The sequence below is a fragment of the Biomphalaria glabrata genome, chromosome 5 (genome assembly GCF_947242115.1).
Source record: "Biomphalaria glabrata chromosome 5, xgBioGlab47.1, whole genome shotgun sequence".
Taxonomy (NCBI): domain Eukaryota; kingdom Metazoa; phylum Mollusca; class Gastropoda; family Planorbidae; genus Biomphalaria; species Biomphalaria glabrata.
In genome coordinates this window covers 8036639-8049217 of record NC_074715.1, presented here as the reverse complement: position 1 = coordinate 8049217, position 12579 = coordinate 8036639, and the positions used below count along the sequence as shown (strand labels likewise).

The 12579-nt window shown below is 37.4% G+C and overlaps 2 long non-coding RNA genes across 4 annotated transcripts in view; one reads left to right on the top strand and one right to left on the bottom strand.

Moving 5' to 3' along the window:
• The window catches only part of LOC106062709 (uncharacterized), a 78848-nt gene extending 68303 nt beyond the window's left edge, over positions 1 to 10545 (top strand). For all 3 annotated transcript variants that reach the window (XR_008777993.1, XR_008777994.1, XR_008777995.1), the window contains 4 exons: positions 3139 to 3278; positions 6470 to 6584; positions 8974 to 9148; positions 10411 to 10545. This is a non-coding gene — a long non-coding RNA (uncharacterized LOC106062709). The remainder of the gene's footprint in view (positions 1 to 3138; positions 3279 to 6469; positions 6585 to 8973; positions 9149 to 10410) is intronic.
• On the bottom strand, positions 1495 to 6072 carry LOC106062708 (uncharacterized). Its single transcript, XR_001216858.2, has 3 exons — positions 5914 to 6072; positions 5501 to 5599; positions 1495 to 1693 (listed from the first exon to the last, which is right to left on the bottom strand). It is a non-coding gene; the product is annotated as an uncharacterized LOC106062708 (long non-coding RNA).
• Positions 10546 to 12579: the final 2034 nt, after the last annotated feature.

Genomic DNA, 12579 nt, shown 5'->3' with positions numbered 1-12579 from the left:
CGCATAGAATCGATGGGAATATTTACCAAAATGAAACAATAAAATGAGTCAGTGGTAAAATAGCTACAATGATAATTGATGTGAAGCCATTTACCAACGCGTAAAAACAAAGATCAATGTCAAATATCCAATTTTCAGGTCAATTTCATTTCGTTTTTTGTACATTTTCGGTCATGTGGCCCGCGATACGAGTGTCGGAAACAAAAATGGCCCGCCGGTCGAATTAGGTTGGGCATCACTGGTCTAGTAGATATGGGTTTTAGTTTTAAGGAATGAGTTTCTATCTTCTAAGGCGTATTCATTTTACATCAATACTTAGCATAAGACATCTTTTTCTACAACATAAAAGAACATAGATTTATAATAACTTTAAAAAAAAACGAGAATAAAAACAACAGATCAACATATAATGTTTGCATACACTAACAAGAGTTTAGTCGGTACAATGTTCTCTTTATTGTAAAAGTAAAACACAGTTAAAGACTTATAAAAGTCCGGTAATTTATACTGAATTTTAAGACATGACTTCGTACACACACACACACACACACACACACACACATGTTCACATTGTGTTTATATCTCTGTGTGTACACTTAATTCTTATTGTTCACATTATAATCTCAAGCGTATTTATAAACAAAACATGTAATCACGAAACATAAAAACAAAATTGCACATAGTGCCTGCAGGGGCGTAGCTACAAATTAGACTGGGGACCCAAGGGAAGCTTGACCTCTTTGGGAGTCCTTGTATTTTGCGTAATATTTAATATTTAATTTAAAAAAACACTCATTTGGAGGCCCCCCCTCAATCCCGGGGATTTTCAAATTCTCCCCCCCCCCCCAATCCTAGCAACGCCTCTGAGTGCATGCCTCTATTATTCAATGTTAAAATAAACATTTGTGTCTTGATAACTTCCAGGACAAATAATAACAAAATAATCTTTAAGAATATACATACACACAAATAAATAAATTAGCATTGATGGTATTTTGCTCATTTATTGAAACAAATTACTCATTTTATTCTAATTTTATTGATTATGATTTTAAACAATCACCTTTGTATTATCACTGCATCTCAGCACAATTATATACTGTCTAATTATATCAATTTTGAATTGTTTAGGAAAGAATCTCCCATTATTATTATTATTATTATTAAAGCAGTGGTTCTCAAGGTATGCTAGACGCACCCCCAGGGGTCCTCGAGAATATAGTAAGGGGGTCCGCATAAATAGAAAAATTGTTTACAATTTTTAAAAAACTCATTCGCTAAAAGCAAGTTTATCCGAGCGAGTAACTTAGGGGTCCGTGGGCAAGCTTTGACTATGCAAAGAGGTCCTTGCGTCAATAACGTTTGAGAACCGCTGTCTTAAATTATTTATTATCAACTCCATTATCCGTCCCCCCCCCCCAAAAAAAAAAAACAACAACACACAAATGTAAAATCAATATTTCGACTAACAAATGGGAACACAGTTTTCATTAATAGTGATTCAGTGATGGTGACCCTAGAGGCTACTAGTCGGACTGGTTTCTCTTCATCCCAAATTTAGCGCTGGACACTCCTCCGTAGTTGTGCTCTGAAGAAGTGAAATGTCTGCATGCAAGGATGATCCCAACTATGACAACAGCGACCAACAAAATTGACCCAATGGAAATCCCTGCAATTTCACCATCATTTAGTCCTGAAAATTAAGAAAAGATGGGTTACACATACATATACACATACATGTACATGACAAAACTACAATAAGACTTTTGTACAATTACGTGGTATGAATTTGTAAGATTTCAAAGTATTGCTAGAAACTGAATATTGTTTCGTTACTGTTACAGTGAAGCTAACCACTCGAAACATGAATAGCAAGCACTCACTACAGCAAGTAGTAAAAAGTACTACATTTTAACCTTAAAGGAAAAGATTTGAAATCTCTTTTTCTTATTAACCCATCCTCTTTCTCTCTCTCTCTCTCTCTCTCTCTCTCTCTCTCTCTCCCTTTACCTGTAGCCGTCAATAAAAGCTTCTATTCTTCTTCTTTTTTTTAATTTCACTATATCTCTCTGTTTGTCTTTCTCTGTTTGTATTTCACTGTTGGTATCTTTTTTTACATCTCTTTCTGCATCTCTTTGTTTGTATCTCTTCTCTTCATTTTTCTTTTTTGCATCTCTCTGCTTGTATCTCACTTTGGTATCTCTCTTTTTTTTGCATATCTCTGCTTGTATCTCACTTTGGCATCTCTCTTTTTTTGCATCTCTCATTTTGTATCTACTTTTTTGAGTCTTTCTTTTTGTATCTGTGTGTATCTCTCTTTTGTATCTCTTTTTGCATCTCTCTGTTTTGTATCTGTTTTGTATCTCTCTGTTTGTATCAGTCTTTAACTCTGTGTGTGTATCTAATCCTTCTAATATTTACATTCTCTCTCTTTCTCTTTTCTTTCTCAAGCTCTATAATCATTTTCAATATCACTTTAAAAAAGTGATTGAAAGATAGGTAGAAAAAGAGAGAAAGATTATTACAAATTAAAAAAACAACTTTTCAATTAATCGCAAGCGTTAACTACTACAGCTAACCAACATTTTACACTACAGTAATCAAGCAGATAGTTCTGTCTGTGACAAAATACCCTTGTTGTTATGCGTAGTGCACGTATGTCACCCTAGTGGTCACAAAGTGTGTGGGTTCCCAGACCTGTCGAGACGGACATCAGCAAGTCTGGGGCAGTCGAACAGAATATCAGACACGGTTTCCTCTTCCTATAAGCAGTGGGGGCACCGTGAATTATGGCTGCCTGGTCGGGATGGCTGCCTGGTCGTGCGGTTTGCGCGCTGGACTGTCGTTCAGATGATCCAGGGTTCAAACCCTGCCCGCTCCCATCCCCCGTCGTCCTGCGGGAGGTTTGGACTAGGAAGTAATTATCTTCAACTCTGAAGGAACATCCGAAACGTGTAAAACATTTTACAATTAAAAGTTTGGCATGAGATGTGAGAAATATGAGCCCAACGGGACAGTGGCTTTCCCTGCACTGTGTTACAATAGCTTTTGTAAATTTGAATTTGTGTATTTGTACACATGTTGATGTCTAGAAGGACTTTGATGTTCTATAGGTTTTAAGTCTGCTTTCTGTTTCAGGCAAAACTGGACAAGGTATACAAGGAAAACTTGGAGGTCATATCTTTCATATCTTCGTATTCACTTTCGTCTTAAGCAAGACATGGATTGCATGGATTTTGATACAGAAATGTGATGTACACAATTCGTAATATGCATAGGTTAGTGCACTGAATTTACTTCATTGAGACTATTGAATCTGTTAAATTTAGATCTCGAAACAAAAACAAAAAGTGTTTGAATATCAGGAGCAGAAAAAGTGTGACTACATGTACTTAAATTTTGACCCACCCTCTATGACAGCGGTTCTCGACCTTTTATGCTTGGTGACCCCCCCACCCCCGCAAATACACACAGCAATAGAGGAATAGACAAAAACAATCCATTTTTTCGATGGTCTTTGGCGACCCGTGGCAAATCGTCATTCGACCCCCTAGGGGGTCGCGACCCACAGGTTGAGAACCCCTGCTCTATGACAATATGTTTAGAAAACTTGTATCATTTCACTCTGTCTGTCTGTCTGTCTGGCCAATGTTTGTACACGTTATTTCTCCGACACCCATTCTCGAATCAAGCTGAAATTTTGCACAATTATTTGTTTTACTTTACAACACACAGACACACTCACACAAATACCCAATTAGTTAACTAACTATTGGTAATAAATTACTTAGTTTTGATATCTCAATCAAGGGAAAGAAATAGTACTTGACTGAAGTGGTACTATAAGCTGAATTAGTCCCATGCCGTCTGAGACTTATGGAACACGAACATGAAATAGAAACAATAGATAACTATACAATCTTCCTAGTCCAAGCCTCCCGCAGGACGACGGGGGATGGGAGCGGGCAGGGTTTGAACCTTCGACCGTCGATAAATCAAAACGACAGTCCAGCGCGCAAACCGCACGACCAAGCAGCCATTGTGTCTTGCACAGTTGTAAAAAATTCTTATGAGTGTAATGACTCAACAACTGTGTTGACTTTACGGCTAATTATCTTTGTCTATACATCATCATCATCATCGTCGTCTGTTCTTTGACTTTCGTCGTAAAGTTACTGTGACAGTTCGTGTAACCAAAGCCCTCCATGTTTTTCTCGGCAACCACCTGTTCTTAGCATGAAATCAATAGTGACCATTCTTTTAAATTATCCAGCCAGCTTTTCATTGGACGACACTTACTTCGTGCTCCCCTCCCCCCCCCCCCCCACTGTATCTTGAAGAATGTTTTGTTTGTAAAATGTTTTACATGTTTCGGATGTTCCTTCAGAGTGGAAGATAGTTTACTTCCTAGTCCAAACCTTCCTCAGGACGACGGGGGATGGGAGCGGGCAGGGTTTGAGCCCGGGACCATCGATAAATCTGAACGACAGTCCAGCGCGCAAACCGCTCGACCAGGCAGACTTTAGACAGTGAGTCATGTCTTACAATATAACCAAATCAGCTCAGCTTTCGTCTCTTCACTGTATTGAGGAGTTGCTCTTTTTGTCTAGATACTTATTCTCGTAAAATGTGTTGTTTTAAATGTCGTTCGTTTTACTGGATACTTTCAGCTGCATGTAAAGTCTTAATAGTATCCTCTTAGTATTGTTGTAGGTGGACAATGTATTGTGTTAACAGTTAAGTAAAAAGATTTTTTAAAAAGTAAAGTACCCCTTTCAGACCTTGAGTAGAGTAAATACTGCAAAGCGTTTTTGTATAGTCGAGGGTTAACTAGGGTGTTATGTGGCCAGCACAATGACCAACCGCCTTTACTTAAACCAACGTATATAAGGAACCCTTTAGAGTTTGAAGTCGCATCTTCACCTGGATTTAAACTCGAGACTCCTACGTGTGGAACCCAAGTGTTTTACCACTCAGTCTTATGGTTAGCAGTATAGGGCTTATTTTTAGTACCAAGTATTATTGCGACACTCTCCAAATTGTAAATATTGGCACTAGAAATATGTTATTCATTTACAAGCATAGCCGGTCGACTAGCAAATCATATATTGTACATGTCATTAGATCGTATAATTATATAAATCGGTAAACATCAAACAATTAATGTAGAAAAACAAGCAAAATATTAAAAAAAAAAATACTTTTAATAAATAACAAAGCTTATAAAAGGGAAATAATTAAATCAATGCCAATCCTCCTAATGCTGAAAGATTTTTCCCTTTTCTATATGAAAATTAATTAATTACCACTGATTAGTGGGTTCATTTTTTTAAATTGATTCATGTACTATCATCGGCAATGAATAAGTGTGCAAAGTTTCAATTTGATCTGATTATAAGAGGTAGTAGGAAAAAAAAACGTGTAAAATATCCAGACAGACAGACGAACAGACAGACGGAGCGAGTTAATATAAGCTATAGAAAAACAAAAAGTCACAAACCTGCTTTTGCACTATGTAGCAATGATCCAAGCAGAAATAGAATGATACCTGGAGACATGATCCGTGAGTCCAGAGGTACACGCAGTTACAAGGTTTAACCTTAAAAATATGTTATTCATTTTTTTATTTTGATTTCATTAACATATTTAAATATCAGAGTTCGTTTTAAAATGATAAACGTATCGGAAAACTGGTTAATGAAACTATGACCTAATAACTATCTTCCAATTAAATCCTTTGTAATAAAATGTTACAATTTTTGCTTCTATAATTAAATTGTATATTTTTAGTACAGAAAGTACGTTACATTTTGTTTCATTGAATAGAAGAAAAATAAAAGAAAATAAAGAATACATGAAATGAATACTAAAATTATTTAGTTTATATTTGTACCTATCTAATAATGTTCATACCTTTAAAATGGCTATAGTAATGGTACCAATGCTAATCAATATTACTTTAAAAAGTACTTATTGTTTCACGGTACCGCTAAGTAGTGTATTTGTTCGTATTGTAGCGTTCCTTTTATAGTGTTCATTGACTATGTGTTGAACAAGACCACGTCAAGGTTTGGGTCACATGAATTGTATCGCTGGCGGTGTTTCCCCTTGCCATAGAATAATCCCTCACAAAGGGAGTCAACTCTGACGTGGAAATTGTGCAAGTTGGTGTGGGTTTACTTTAATCAAATGTAATATTGAAGATAAGGCGATTAATTACGTGGAGGGAGACAATCCATTATAATTATAGACTATTACGTTTGAGGTTATCAGTGAAAGAAATCATATAGATACATTGATAACCAAACAGTGCAGGGCATAATTGTTATCACTTTATTGTAACCTCTATAGTATGGTAGTTATGTAGTAGTAATATACAAGTACATATAAGAATTATGTATACATATAAAGAGATTTCAATTACATGCTTTTTATTTCCATTGAATATTTTTCTATTTTGTGTTTCTAGGGTGGATGTACCTGACGCAGATATTCCAAGCGAGGCCCAATCTTCAAATCCAGTATTCGTGGTGCCAATGGTTCTTCAAGTCAGATACGGAGAATGGTTAAAGTCCTTTAATAAAGTAATTTTAAATATTTGTTGTTCTTAATCAAAGATACAGAGGCGATGATTGTATCGAAGACGTTTCCCACCTCAATGAAGGATTCAAGGATTTTAAAACAATATCTATCTATCTATCAAATATCTACGCCTGTTGATCGTATCAACATGTCAACTTTAAATCAATTTATCTGTGTTTGGTATCCATCATCCTTATCAACAAACTCCATTTAAGTGAGTGCTTGAGAGGTTCGAATCCTAAATCGCAAAAGCCCTGGGCAAAAATCATGCTGTTTAGCGCAATGCGTATATTAGTGGGAAGCGTGGTCGAGAGGCTAAGTGCGCTTGGACTTGGCTTGTCTTGGCTACCTAGACGAGGGCTCGAGGTTCGACACCCGACTCGGGCAGAGTTGCGTTTACTGAGCGCCTAAACCAATTCCTAGATACCTCCTCCCCCCCCCCCCCCCCCCCCACTGGTCCACAAATGAGATTGGACTAAAGCGCTCTGAACATGCTATAAGCATGAAAGTAGCACTACTATAAAAGCTATAATAATAATATGTCACTGTTCAAGTCCAGATTTTGTGGCTTCCCAAGGCCTGTCTAGAAGGAGATCTGAAAACACATGGAATTGTTGCTGTACAGTTCCAAGATGGATTTTATCGTTGGAGGCCCTGGTCATTTTTTGTTTGGTTATTTTAGTTGTTGAGACTTCTACCTTCTCTAGGCTTCAGTATAGCTAAAGTAGAAAAAAGTAAAGTTCCCCTTTCAGACCTTGTGATCCATAGGGCAGATGATGTTAAGGTCATCTGTTTCTTTGACCAACGGTTAATAAGCAGGGTGTTATGTGATCAGTCTAACGAAAACCCACATTTACTTTCCCAAACTTAAGTCAGGTACCCATTAAACTTGGAAGACAAGCGTTTAACCACTCAACCACCGCGCCCCTTCAGTATAACTGCCCTTAATAAAATGAATAAATCTATATTCACGTCCATATGTTCATAAATTGTATTTCCCTTTTTTTTAAATTTTATTCTTTTTTTTATTTTATCTTTGAAATTTGTGAAGCTACCTCCCCCCTTTTATAAAAAATGAGTGTCTTGGTGGCTGTATAGTCACGCAGTGAAGTAATGTCTACTTTGAGCAAGGATGTGTCCTGGCCCCAACCCTCTTTGGAATACTATTTTCACTGCTAATCCACAACGCGTTCGACAAATCCACTGAAGGCATCTATCTCCATTCCAGATTTGATGGCAAACTCCTAAATATTGCCAGACTGAGGGCCAAAACTAAAATCAGAGCCACCCTCGTAAGAGATATGCTATTCGCGGATGACGCAGGGGTAGTGGCACACACGCAAGAGGAACTTCAGTCACTTATGTCCCACTTCTCTCAGGCCTGTAAAGAATATGGCTTGACTATTAGCACGAAGAAAACAAATGTTATGGGACCACCTGCTAAAGCACCACCCTCCATCCTCATAGACGATAACAAGCTGAACGCTGTAAACGAATTCTGCTATCTGAGATCCACAATTACAGATGACCTGTCTCTAGAAGAGGAGATGAAAAAACACATAGGGAAGGCTGCCTCGACATTCGCTAGACTCAGACCAAGAGTTTGGGAAAACTACGGTGACCAAAATGGAAGTCTACAAGGCATGCGTTATGAGTACACTGCTGTATGGCAGTGAACCATGGACCACCTACGCAAAGCAAGAGAGAAAACTGAACTCATTCCATTTGAGATGTCTCCGTAGGATCTTGAATGTCACATGGAAAGAAAAAGTGTGCAATACTGAGATCCTTGCGCGATCAGGTATTCCCAGCATCTTTACAGCCCTCAGACAACGCCGTTTGCGCTGGCTTGGGCATGTTCGCCGGATGGAGGACAAGCGCATCCCGAAAGTCATCCTCTATGGTCAACTCGCGACTGGCACAAGAAAAACTGGTCGCCCCCACCTCCGTTGCATAGATGTAATAAAACGTGACCTCAAATCAGTGAACATCAATACTGACAATTGGGAAAACATAGCTCTAGACCGCAACAGGTGGAGAGAGACAGTGACCAAGAAAGCTATGGACAGTGAAAGTACATGGGTCTCAGCCCAGGAAGAAAAACTCACAATCCGAAAAACGGCCAGCTCCTCTACCACCGAAGCAAAAGCCACCTTAACCTGCGCTATCTGTGGACGGGAGTGTCTCTCCAAAATAGGGCTCCACAGCCACATGAGGAAGTGTGCTCTGAGATGAACCATAGTCGTCCTACGACTGAAGGAGGCCAATGAGTCTCTCAGTGAAGTAAATCTTGTACTGTTGCTTTAACATGACGACTTGTTCTTACAAATAACTCACCTAGAAAACTTTATGTACACATTTTAATGCTATGTTATTTTTTTTTATCATCAGGTTCATATTGAGTCTTTGTGAATGGCGGAGTGATGGCGTCTCAGACTCGGTCACATAACAGCTAAGGGATGACATCAACGAATAAGAACAAGGTGCAGGGGTTACTCTTATCTCAACCTCATTAAAACATCCGCCGGAAAACATTCATTATAGAAAATGGATAGGAAAACCAGCGGTAAGAACTATTGAGTGGTTCAAATCCTCTCTTGCAACAGCCATGGACAGAAAGCCTGATGTTTTGTGTCAATCTAGTATGTCATGGTTTCTGTGTATGCTCGTTAACCCATGGTCAAAGAAACGGATGACCTTGACATCGTCTGCCCTATAGGTCGCAAGGTCTGAAAATGGAACTTTACTTTACTGTATTAAATCTCTTTGGTTTCTTTGTTGGTATGAATAAAGATAGCTTGCTTTTTATTTTGCTTTTATTTTTCATAATCACTACATTCTATATAAATGAATGACTCTTTGTTTAAGAATAATTAGCTCTCTCAAAAACTTATTATTGAATTTTATTATCTAACAACAAGCTATCCGTTTATTGTTGGGAATAGGATCCTTTAATATATTATTTTAAAAATTATTAACTTAAGTGTAATAAAGTGTCAGACCTTTGGTACAGGGGATACAACTCTTTATTTAAATAAACTATCGAATGTTTCGGTTAATTCCCTTTAAATGTATTCTCTATACTACTTCAGGCTCCTGGGAGAAGCAGCTCAAAAAACTAAGTGTAATAAAGTGTTTGATCTCTGCTACAGGGGATACAACTCTTTTATTTAAATAAAGTATCGAATGTTTCGGTTAATTCCCTTTAGATGTATTCTCTGTATTACTTCAGGCTCCTGGGAGAAGCAGCTCTAAATGCTGTTATATATTTATCCTTAGACCCATATATGTAATATATATATATATATATATATATATATATATATATATATATATATATATATATATATATATATATATATATATATATATATATATATATATATATATATATATATATATATATATATATATATATATATAACTACTATGGTTAATTTACCATTTTAATTAAAACATGATATATTTTAGATTTCAAAAAAAGGAAGATTTTTTTTAACACAGGCAGCCGTTACCATGCTTTAGAGTCTGTCCACAAAGTAAAGGATCTACCAATTGTTATAAATGAACTGTCAGTACAAGCAGTGACACCTGTGTCACTAGCCCACACAGATGCCAACGTACTGAGAAGCGTCCCTTCTTAAGTCTGCCGGTGTGATCTATTCCACGTGAATAAAGACGGGATCATCTAGAAAGGACTGCTTGTCGTTCTACTTCGATGGTCTGGTGTAAATGTATATTTTGGTTTTCTATAGTTATCATGTTTGTTTGGTGTGATTCACAAATCTCTTTATGGATAATAACAATTATTATTATTATTATTATCAGCAGAGTCTAGTAGCTGGAGACCCTATAACAGAAGAGTTCAGTAGTGGGGGACTATATAACAGAAGAGTTCAGTAGTGGGGGACTATATAACAGAAGAGTTCAGTAGTGGGAGACTATATAACAGAAGAGTTCAGTAGTGGGGGGACCATATAACAGAAGAGTTCAGTAGTGGGAGACCATATAACAGAAGAGTTCAGTAGTGGGGGGACCATATAACAGAAGAGTTCAGTAGTGGGAGACTATATAACAGAAGAGTTCAGTAGTGGGAGACTATATAACAGAAGAGTTCAGTAGTGGGAGACTATATAACAGAAGAGTTCAGTAGTGGGAGACTATATAACAGAAGAGTTCAGTAGTGGGAGACCCTATAACAGAAGAGTTCAGTAGTGGGAGACTATATAACAGAAGAGTTCAGTAGTGGGGGGACCATATAACAGAAGAGTTCAGTAGTGGGAGACTATATAACAGAAGAGTTCAGTAGTGGGGGACTATATAACAGAAGAGTTCAGTAGTGGGAGACTATATAACAGAAGAGTTCAGTAGTGGGAGACCCTATAACAGAAGAGTTAAGTAGTGGGAGACCCTATAACAGAAGAGTTCAGTAGTGGGGGACCCTATAACAGAAGAGTTCAGTAGTGGGGGACCCTATAACAGAAGAGTTCAGTAGTGGGAGACCCTATAACAGAAGAGTTCAGTAGTGGGGGACTATATAACAGAAGAGTTCAGTAGTGGGGGACTATATAACAGAAGAGTTCAGTAGTGGGGGACTATATAACAGAAGAGTTCAGTAGTGGGGGACTATATAACAGAAGAGTTCAGTAGTGGGGGACTATATAACAGAAGAGTCCAGTAGTGGGGGACTATATAACAGAAGAGTTCAGTAGTGGGGGACTATATACCAGAAGAGTCCAGTATAGGGGGACTATATAACAGAAGAGTCGAGTAGTGGGGGACTATATAACAGAAGAGTTCAGTAGTGGGGGACTATATAACAGAAGAGTTCAGTAGTGGGAGACTATATAACAGAAGAGTTCAGTAGTGGGGGACTATATAACAGAAGAGTTCAGTAGTGGGGGACTATATAACAGAAGAGTTCAGTAGTGGTGGACCCTATAACAGAAGAGTTCAGTAGTGGGGGACTATATAACAGAAGAGTCGAGTAGTGGGGACCCTATAACAGAAGAGTCGAGTAGTGGGGGACTCTATAACAGAAGAGTTCAATAGAACACAAACAGTGATAACTCTGGACGAAACGGTCTGTATTGAGTACAGTACATTAATATGGTTAACTGCAGTACAGCTATTATACAAGTTAGGTTTCATGTTGCCAAATGTACAGTATTTGGGAGTTATTTCATTAGATTTAATAAAGTATAACACTATTTGAAACCCGAGTTGTCAAGTTCCATGAGTTTGGTGTGTCACTAAACCATAACTTTCAAACAAACAAAAAAATAAGATAATCAGGCAGAAACATAATGGCACATTTACAGCCATAATTGGTTGCTTCTTCTTCCCTAAAGCCAATAGACCATGTGACTGATTGGAGCGGGCTGCCTGAATCAGTCAATAAAACCAATGACGTAGCAGAGTTTAAATTTCTCATTAGCATTCGCGACTTTGATTGATTCGTGGATACTCGCTTGACGTAAATTCTCTTCTGCTAAAACGGAATGTAATGTATAATTTAAAATAAGAGAAATAAAAAAAAATATCCTTAAAAATGCAATACTTTCTTTATACAACTTATAGAGCGATTGATTTTCTCCTGATAACTAATGATTGTTAGATTAAAAAAAAACAATGGAACATTTATACCTCGCCCCCTTCTCTCAATTCCACCTCATAAAGAATCCTGAGTAAGCGAGTGTATAGATCTACTACACTTTATAATATTCCATTGAAAGGCCTTTAGATCTAGACTTAGAATTAATGCACAAAATTTTCCTGAACATTAATTTATTAAACGCTTAAATGAATAAAGCCTTGCATCCGAACATTCCCGAACGCGATAAACCTTTCAGAACGCGAGAGGTCTTTCAAAACCGATGCTGGATCTAGATCTATCCAAGTTCTCTCGCAAATTTTTTTTTTTTTTTTTTTTTTACTTTAAAAAAATTAAAAACACCAACTGCTAAATTTCTAGGAAAATCGTTGGAGCCGTTTTTG